Below are 10157 nucleotides of genomic sequence, written 5' to 3'. Positions count from 1 at the left end.
ACCTGTAGGTGGCATGTTTCCCCCAGATGGCCAGACAGTTCCTTCACCAGAAGAAGGGGTGCTGAGCCAGGCCAGAACAGATGATCTATTCTCCAGGCTCTCTCTTCCCTTTGTGTGGTGGGCCGGACACACCCAGATGGAACCCTGTTGGTATGTGCGACCCCGGGTTGACACCTGGTACCAGGAATTCAGGCCCCAGGAATGTCCAGGGCTTGCTTCTCTCAGCAAGGCTGGGGAAGGGGAGTAATTAAAGATGAGCCCGAGATTGGAGCCTGGAAGGTGGGAGCGTAATCATGCCACTGACAGAAATGGAGGGACCAGGAAGGAGAAGGGAGTTTGGAGGGGAGAGTTGAGCCCTGCATCTTGGCTTTGAAATGACTAGGGTGTGCATGTAGAGGAGTCACAGGTGTGTGGAGCTGCAGAAGCCTCACTCTGGATAAAGGGGAGAGCTAGACATGGATTTGAAGGTCATTTAATGATAAGCAGCAGGCTATTCGGAGCCCTGAGAAACCTAAGGGAGAAAATGAAAGAAAGGAGTGTAGTCTTCCTTGGGAAACACCCACAGCTGCAAAGGGAGCTACCAAAGGTGACCAGGGAGTGGCCGGTTATAAGGGTAAAAGGAAACTAAAGGGTACTTTCCACTTCTCAGAGACGTACACAGCTCGTCCAGGGAAAGAATGAAAACCCTCTCTATGCCACTTCCTCTGACTGCACTCTCTCTTCTGTTTTTCCTTCTTTTGATCCTGGATTATATTGTTCTCTCTCTCTCTCTCTCTCTCTCTCTCTCTCTCTCTCTCTCTCTCTCTCTGTGTGTGTGTGTGTGTGTGTGTGTGTGTGTGTGTGTGTGTGTGTGTTTGTGTGTGTGTCTACAGACACCCACTCACATCCTTGTGTATGATAATATGCTTGGCTATACTTACAAATGTTTCTGTGTATCTTTTGATTGTCAATTACCTGATCTATACATCACTTGTCAATCTATCCATGTTTCTAACTAGAAGATTATTAGAACGGTCAATGATGCTTATCAGAAGTATTACCGCCTTGGTTAAAAACCTGCGCTCTGTCAGCAGAGAGAACTGGGCTCCAATCTGCTATGCCATTTACAAAACCTGTGGTGTATTTTAAGTTACTCAGTCTCTCTGAGACTTAATTTCCTAATCTGTGAAATGGGGATAATGATACTTACCTCCCAGGGTCACAGAAATGATTAAATGACATAAGGGAAGTGCTTAGCATAGTATGTGGCACACAGAAGTAGCTACCCTCTATTAAGAATTCATATAATAATAATAATAATAATAATAATAATAATAATAATAATAATAATAATAATAATAATAATTAATAATAATGCAGAAAATTTGAAGCCATGAAAAACCATTCATTATAGATTAAAAAGGCAGATTGCCAAAATAGCATTTACAACATGATCTCATTTTTCTTAAAATACACACACAAACACACACACACATGGAAGAATATACATCAGAGTTTAGTAATGATAGTGTGGGTAGAACTACAGGTGATTTTTGTTTTATTATATTTTCCTTTGCTCATGTGCAGTTGGCTGTGTACTATTTTGCCTAGCTGTAATTCCTCTGGTTTGTACAATACATAGCCACTGCTTACGGAATAAAAAACAAACAAACAAACAACATACCACTCTAAAGGAAAGAGAAACAGTGAGTGATTTTTCTGGAAGACCTAGCAAAGCTGCATGACCAGATGCTGTGGAATGGATGAGGTACCATCTACTCTGGCAGGTTTCAATTGTTCTATTTTATTTGTTGTTGGTTTGCTTTGATGAATGGGAGCACTGCTCTCAGGGAAATCCTACCACACAGACTCGAGGCTTTCCTGGACACCAAAGAGCCCGGGGCAGTCTGTCGCTTATCTGGATGTGGGCGCAGCTTGCCACTAAAATCTTCTCTTTGCAGCCACTCTTAAGGATCTGGGATAACAGAAAGGAACGGTGGTATAAAACAGGAGGACATCCTCTAAACCACTGATGACTGAACCCAGAGTGTTCATCCACATGGACTTAGTTTTTATTTTTTGGACCAACAAATGTACTGCTCCAACAATTGGAAAGAGATTGTATCCCACAACAGAGTGGCTGGTGAATGGGGAAAGCAGCTTAGAGGTTAGGGACGGTGGGGGCGGGGGGCGGAGGCAGGGGTCTAAGTCATCTAGCAGATCAATGATTTGAATAATCAACACATGACTTCCCTAATTCCACAGTCACGCGAGTCCACATAAACCGGTGGTATTTACGTAATTGGGATTTGAGTGAGGAAGATTAGTATCAACTGAAATCTGTCTTCACTTCCCATGGGACTGGAACTCACAGTTCCAAATACTGGCTGTCTGGGAGTCCAGAGGGTGGGACAAAGAAACAGGGTCATTTCATCAGCTGGGAAAAGTATTCGTCTGTGAGGCTGCTCCTCGCACATGCTTGGTTTGCTATGTTTTACCCTCTTGGGACTTTTACTGTAGTTACACGTGTATGCTTGGTCCTGAGACCTGCTGATTACATCAGAAACTAGGTGGGTTGGAGGAAAAGCTAGGAACTGGTGTGACTGGGCCTTGGCAAATTGATATGGTGGCAAGTGATATGACATGAGAAAGCCAGGTCTTGTGGGTGGCAAATGGCCCTACACCTAACATTTGTTGGGACCAGATAAGGGCACAAATAGACCCATGTATCATAAATCTAAAAAATTGAAAGTTTAGAATCAAAATAGCAGTTAAGTAAAATATGATCTAACTCTGTATCTTAACAAATACAACTCCATCAGAACACAACAAAAAACTTTCATGACAACAAAATCAACAAACACCCATAAAGCTGTGGTTTTTAATATGACCTAAAGCCAGTAAAATAACAAAGATAACTGAATTTAATTAGCATTGCAATGGATATTAATTTTGATTTCCTTGTTTTTTTTTTTCTTTCTGGTGGTTCATCAATCTATATAACATACATTACTTGTTTTCTATGACTTTTGAAATACATCACTTTTATAATAACAAAGAAAAAGAAATGTAATACTTTTGATTCTATTTTGTAATATATTCTAAGTAAAAGGAGGGAGGTTATAGTTCAGTAGCAGAGCACCTGCTTAGCACACACAGGGTCCTGGGTTCAATCCCTAGTACCTCCATTCATTAAATAAGTAAATAAACAAACAAACAAACAAATAAATAAATCTAATTACCCCCCAAAAAAGAAAATTAAACTGTTTAAAAAACAAAAAAGCTGTGTAATGTATTCTAAGTAAACTAAGTAAAATTTACTTCTACATATGTTGTGTATGACTTTTCTTATTTTAAAACACATTAAATTAATAATCTCATTTTGAGTTCATTCTGTCACTATATAGTGATCATTTGATGCATTTTTAGCCTATATTACACACTGAACATTTTTGCATCACATTTTAAAATAATTTCTATGAAACCTAGAAAGTTTCCACTGTTTTCTATAAAGATTGAGCTGCCACTGCCACAAAAAGCATCATTATGCCTGATTAAATATTGGACACATACTATTTTATAAGAACATCATACATCATATAAGAACATCATTTGTCTCTGCTGAATATTAGTTTTGTTTTGCTGCTTATTCCCCCTTGTAAAAAAATTGTCGTTGGTACATACATATATTTTTGTGTACAAGAGATGTTTCATTCTGTCAAGAACCTAAGTGTTTCCAGACACAAACATCTTAATTGGCCAAAACTGATCAGGAGATTTGGTTGTAAAGCTCTGTCACAGTAGTAACAAAATATTGCTTTTGGACCTAGGATATAAAAACATACAAAAGCTATTTCTACAACTTCCTTCCCCATCCAAAATAATTTTGCTGTAGGGGGAAGGGTATAGCTTGGTGATAGAGTGCATGCCTAGCATGCACAAGGTCCTGGGTTCAATTCCCAGTACCTCTGTTTAAACAAACAAACAAAAACAAACAAACCTAAATTACCTCCCCTCCATAAAATAATTTGGCTGTAAAATGAAACATTAAATTTAATTCTGCTGTGTTCATGCAATGGAAAAGGGCAATCATTAATTTGAATGGGATTGCATTTTGCTAGGAACATTTTACACTGTCAGAAGAATGGGACAGCCATTTTTCAGCATCACTGTCCCATAAACACAGTAAATGTTCCAGAGGTTTTTGGCTTTCACATTCAATCGCACCTTTTATAAATGCAATTTTCTTCATATGCTATTGGCAGGCCAGAATTGCATTTGACTTCCTGAGTTATGATTTTGTTGTGAATAATTCTTTTGGTGGTGGTGGTGGTGGTGGTGGTGCTCCCGTTGTTTGAATCAATAAAGTCTTCACTTAGTGGAGAATATAAAGCTGTAGGGACTGCATCTAATCTTTCCAAAACGTGACTTGGAAGATTTGTTGCTGTTGCTCATTTTCATTTGATTTGTAATAAACTCTTTATTAAGTAAAGAATTTGTAAAATCTTGTCTGCCTTTTTCTGTGGGTTATGTTCATCTGAAGTCTCCTCATTTTCATGGTTTCTGGTTTGTAGAAATTTAAGCAAACTGCTTTTTTTTTTTTTTTTGCTTTTTTTTTTTTTAATTTTTAGGGTTTTTTTGGGGGGGGTGTAATTAGGTTTATTTATTTATTCATTTCAACCGAGGTATTGGGGATTGAACCCAGGACCTCGGGCATGCTAAGTGCACACTCTACCACCCCCATGCCCTCCCCCCGCAAGCAGATGGCTTTCTGTCTCCTTTTCCTTCAGCCTTTCTCTTCTCTGAGCTCTACTTTTGTATTTTCTGTCTCTAGGATGGTTTTACATTCATTTTCAAAATTATTTAAATAAAGCTGAAATTTACATCTAAATTTTTGGAAAATTTACATCTTACTCAAATTTTAATGAAAATTCATCATTTTTAGCATTCAATGTGCACCTAGTTGCCACGATATTTGTCCACCTAGTTGCCAATTCATTTCATGTTTCCTGAATGCTACATCTAAACCTACATGTATACAAATGTAAGAGTAATCTGAATTATTTAATGTTACAAAATGTCCCTTAGCTCTCACCTGCAACTGTTGCAAATATCAGAACCATGCACCACTAGGAAATGATACCTTGTTATACAAGAATCTGTTGCATTCAAACTAGCTGAGAGGAAGGATGTGACAAGTTGATTGATTTGTCTTTTTTCTGGAAAGTGGTTCCTCCTCCTTGCACTTGGAGGCAGAGTCTAGCTCTATGTTAGCAGCAGCACAACTTACAAATGTTCAACGGTCTCTGATCTCAGTTCCTTTTTATGTCAAAGATACGGGGTCAGAAATATAACGAAGCAATTTCTCGGGATCTGAATAGCGTGAGACATGAGAGTTATTTCAGGTTTGTGGATGGTGCTGGACGAGCACTGAATGCCACATGCCAAGTGATGGGCACTCTTATGTTCCTTAATACACCTATCTGTTGTGTTTGTGACTTGTGGAGCCTCCAAAGCTCAAGGCCTGGGCCCCTTTTGTCTGGGTTAAGGGCCGTGGCGGCCACTTTGGATGTTGTCTTAGGAACAGTGAAAGCTCTGTGGAGGGTGGGATCCCTGGCAGATTAGAAATGAGGAGAAAGGAGCCACATCAGATGAGATTCGGGAAAGGCAGCAGAGGCAGATTACTATCAAGGCCAATGAAGCTTAAGCTTCAAGGTCCTTCACGTGCACAGATGCTCAGAGACCACACCTAATTTTGTGTTCTTTTTGTTATAGGTCACCCCCAGGCCATACAACTTAAGTTTGTGAAACTTCAGGCAGGATACCCAGACTTAAGCCAGGGAGGCTCAGGGAAGCTCAGGGCTGGTCCCCCTTCTGGCAGCATCCTGGACTACTCCCCAGGGACCAGAAGCATCTGGGCTGGAGGCAGAAGGCCTGGGCCAATTCACACAGGTTTCACAGTAATTATGTCAGAAACTGCAGCAATGAGATTCATCCAAACCCGTAGAACAGCACTGACCAATAGAAATATAATGCGAGTTGCATGTGTAACTTTAATTTTTCTAGTGGCTACATATAAACAAGTGAAAATAATTAGGTGATAGTAACTTTAACAATATATTTTATTTAACCCAGTGTATCCAAAATAGTAATGAAGTTCTTAAAATCTCGTGTGTACTTCATTCTTGCAGCACATCCCAATTCAGCCTAGCTGCATTCCACCTGCTCACTAGCTCCACATGGCTATGGCTACCATATTGGGCGGCACAGCTCTGCCTTCTACTCAGTGCTGGCTGGGGCACTGTATTAGTTTCCTCTTGCTGATGTAACAAGTCACCCCAAATTTAGTGTTGGCATAAGACAACACAAATTTATTCTCTTACAGTTCTGGAGATAGAAGTCCAAAATGGGTCCTACTGGGCTAAGATATGGGTCAGGTTGCTTTCTTTCTGGGGACACTGTTACCTTGCCTTTTCCAGTTTCTAGAGGCTGCCTGAATTTGTTGGCTCATGGCTCCACATCACTCCAGCCTCTGCTTTCATTGTCACATCTCCTTTTCTGGCCCTAATCCTTTTGCATCCCTCTCTCAAGGGACCCTTGTGATTATGCTGGGCCCACATAGATAATCCAAGATAATCTCCCCCCTCAGGATCCTTCACTTACTGACATCTGCCAAGTCCCCTGGACCATGCAAGGTAGCTTATTCACTTGTTCTGGGGATTAAGACATGGATGTCCCAGGGAGGCATTATTTGGCCTACCACAGGTGCTCAGGAGAAGCTGAGGCTTCAGGGAAAAGAGGCTGGGGCCTCTAGCCAAAGTAGGGTCAGCAAAAGAAGGAATGGCTGACCTCCATTTTGTCCAGAGAAAGAGCAAGCATGAGCTGAAGTTCCGTGCGAGGAAACCTAGGGGAAGCTGAAGGTATTGAATCTTTGGGAGAACTTAGCTCAGGGTCATCCCAACCAGCAGGCTTCCTACTCTCTGCCATCTAGGAAACTTGTCACAGTTATCAGTCTTGGAACAAAGATTCTTCTCCAAGCATCTTATCCAGCCCACGCTGGCCCCTCCCTCACTATCGGCCACACACACACACACAGCACAAATCAGAGGTAGGTAGACTCCTCATTGACAGAGTGGATCATTTAAAAATGAAAATATTCATTGATTATTCAAAAAATAAATCTGTATTTCATTTTCTCATAGGAATACTATTAAAATGGGACAGTGGGCTCGCATCTAAGGAACTCAGCACTAAATAAGCTAGAGATAGGGTCAAAAATACACCCTAAGAGAAAAGATCATAAAACCCATAATCACCTAGAGCAATAAAAGTAAGCTGCTTCAGCTTCTATAAAACAGACTTAAATATAGCTCCACAATGATTACACAAGGAGCCCAGTGAGCTGTAAGCGCATAAAAGGGCCATTAGATCATACATTTGAACTAGCGCCTAACTTGATGGCCATAAAGTGGTCAGTGATGATCTTGCTCAACTTGTTAGCGTACAGGTGGCCTGTAAGAGGTGATTTAATGATCTCAGATACCTTACAGGTGCCTTTGTTTTCTCTTGATATATTCCCCTGGAGCCAGCAGAGGTATTTGAAACTATTTCCATGAGTCAGTACACCCAGTGTTCGATGTGTTACTGGTAATGGCAGTCATCCTAACCAAACTGGTCCAGGGCATTGAAGAAACATGGTACACAGGAAGGGGTGGGGACCTGACACTTGACACACCTGCAGCCCACAGGTGTGGGTGCTGGGAGGCTCTCCAGTTTGGCAGGCAGAATATGGAATCTGGGGAACAGGGCAATCAGTGATAAGCAGTTGCTTAGTAAAATAGGAGCATGAGGGTCATCTGATATGACAAGGGCAGAGAGAGGGTAGCAACAGAGCTGGTAATAAATGAACATCTTTGGCATTCTTGGATGCCACTTAAAATACTTTTGGGTGACCCCAAAGATCCATGACATGCAGCCATTTGGCCAGGACAAGCACCTTAAACACCTGAGCACGTGGGAACTAACTGAGGGACTGACTGGTATTCCATCTTACCATGACTCTGTGATTCTCCGCTCACGGCTGGGCACATGGAAATTTCCTTAGGTAATTAAAAAGTAACAATAACCACAAGTATTATTATTATTATTATTATTATTATTATTATTATTATTATTTTTTGGAAGAGAAAGTCAGCTGCTAATGTTGGTTATTAGAATTCTCTCTCTTTAAAAAAATTTTTGTTGGGGGGGGCGATTAGGTTTACTGATTTATTTATTTTTTAACAGAGATACTGGGGATTGAACCCAGGGCTTCATGCATGCTAAGCACGCACCCTACCACTGAGCTATACCCTCCCCCCTTGCTGATGCTGGCATTAAACTGAAGAGAAATTCAGTCAGAAAATGAAATGTAACTGAATGTTAAAGTCAGATGTGCTGGGCTGGAAGGGATTAAACAGGAGATAAAAGAAATTAAAGGGGGAGGGTACAGCTCAGTGGTAGAGCGCAAGGTCCTATGTTCAATCCCCAGTACCTCCATTAAAAATCAGTCAATAAACAAACCTAATTACTTACCCCACAAAACCAAAAAGAGAGAGAAAGAAGTTTAAACAAAGAAAAAACAGGGTGGTATAGTGATTCAAAAACAAAAAATTGAAGAGGCTGTTTGAGTTTGGCACCAAAACTGGCCAACGAGGGAGAGTTAAATTTTAGTGAACTTTGAAAGCAGGTGACTCTGTGACGTGAGGCTACACCCAGCAAGCAGGTGACCCTTTGATTCTGCAGAACAAGAGTTACTTGTACAACGTCGGGGTTCCAAATGGCTTGGAAGAGTATCGCTCAAGCACATCATGGGTTTGCTGCAAGTGGAAATCCAACCTGCAGGAGCTCGTACTGGGAAAGCATGTTTGCAGGTAGCAGCCACCATTCCTGACTGGAGTTCAGAGGTAGGAGCTGGGTGGGGTTTGGGGAGAGTCAAAGCAAGGCAGGGACTTCATCCTGCCTTCAGAGGCCTGGAAGGAATGCTCCATAGATCATCAAAATGGCATTTTTGGCTTTAAGAGCAAGGCAGAAGCCACCTAACAGAAACTAAGGCTGAGCAGGAAGTCAAAGCTGATCTCAAGGGGGAGGGTATAGCTCAGTGGTAGGTAGGGTGCATGCTTAGCAGTGCACAAGGTCCTGGGTCCAATCCCCAGTTCCTCCATTAAATAAAAAAATTTAATTACCACCCCTCCTCCCCAGAAAAGGCTCATGGCTGATCTCAGGGTAAACTTAATTTTATGTTGTGTCCCTGAGCATTAGACTAAATATACCTCATCTTCCTTTTCTAAAGTTAGAATCAGTCCTAAAAATTGTGACAAGGCTGAGCCTACAGATTTGGGAGGAGGATGGAGGGCTCTCAGGTATAAGACAGGAGGGCTGTGGAGCTGGGAACTTGGAAGGGTGTGGGGAAAATTGTCCAACGAGGAGAGCAGCCGGAGGCTCAGGGTCAGACTGCGGCTGAGCACCCGGTCAAGTGCTGTAGCATCTGATTGTTGTCCTCACTGGCGAATCTTTACAGGAAGTTCTCAATGTGCGGCATCTGGATAAAGGTTAGGATAATTTGTACTGTGTCAACGTGACTAAGTTGGGATCTACATTTCCCCAAATCCTCTTCTCTGTATGGTTCTAGGTAGGAGCTGGCCAAAAAAGGAATCTGCATGAGATGTGGAAGGTGGAGGTGAGGGAGCAGTCACTACCCTCTGCAGGCTGTCGTGGTCAGAAGCGGTTACAGAGGGATGGATGCAGACATGCCCGTGGGGTCCAGCTTGTCCATACTCTCCTCTGCTCCAGACCTGCCTCTTTTTACCAGCTGATGATCCTGTTGACTGACATGTTGGCCCCAACACTGCCACGTGCATGGCTGTGATCCACATTGACAAAGCTGCTACCCAGAGGCACAGCTTCCCACTGGCCTCCCACGAGCCTTGGCTTTGCCATCTCTTTCTGATGCTGGATGTGTTTAGCTTCTCAGATCGACTAAATGGTGACCTCTTCTCTGATCTCCAACTTTCCTCCTGGTCCTTCACTTCCCCAGGTCCTCCTACCATTGTGTTAAGTTTCTTTGCTATAATAAATTCCTTTTTCCAGAACTTGTAGTGTTTCTGCTTCCCTGAATCATCTCTGACTGCATTAGTAGC

General features: G+C 42.0%; 1 long non-coding RNA gene across 1 annotated transcript; it reads left to right on the top strand.

Moving 5' to 3' along the window:
• The first annotated feature begins 1 nt into the window (after position 1).
• Positions 2–10109, top strand: LOC106729198. Its single transcript, XR_001365538.2, has 3 exons — positions 2–150; positions 8764–8924; positions 9650–10109. It is a non-coding gene; the product is annotated as an uncharacterized LOC106729198 (long non-coding RNA).
• The last annotated feature ends 48 nt before the right edge of the window (positions 10110–10157 follow it).

The sequence above is a fragment of the Camelus ferus genome, chromosome 16 (assembly GCF_009834535.1).
Source record: "Camelus ferus isolate YT-003-E chromosome 16, BCGSAC_Cfer_1.0, whole genome shotgun sequence".
Lineage (NCBI taxonomy): Eukaryota > Metazoa > Chordata > Mammalia > Artiodactyla > Camelidae > Camelus > Camelus ferus.
This window is presented reverse-complemented; position numbering and strand designations above follow the sequence as displayed.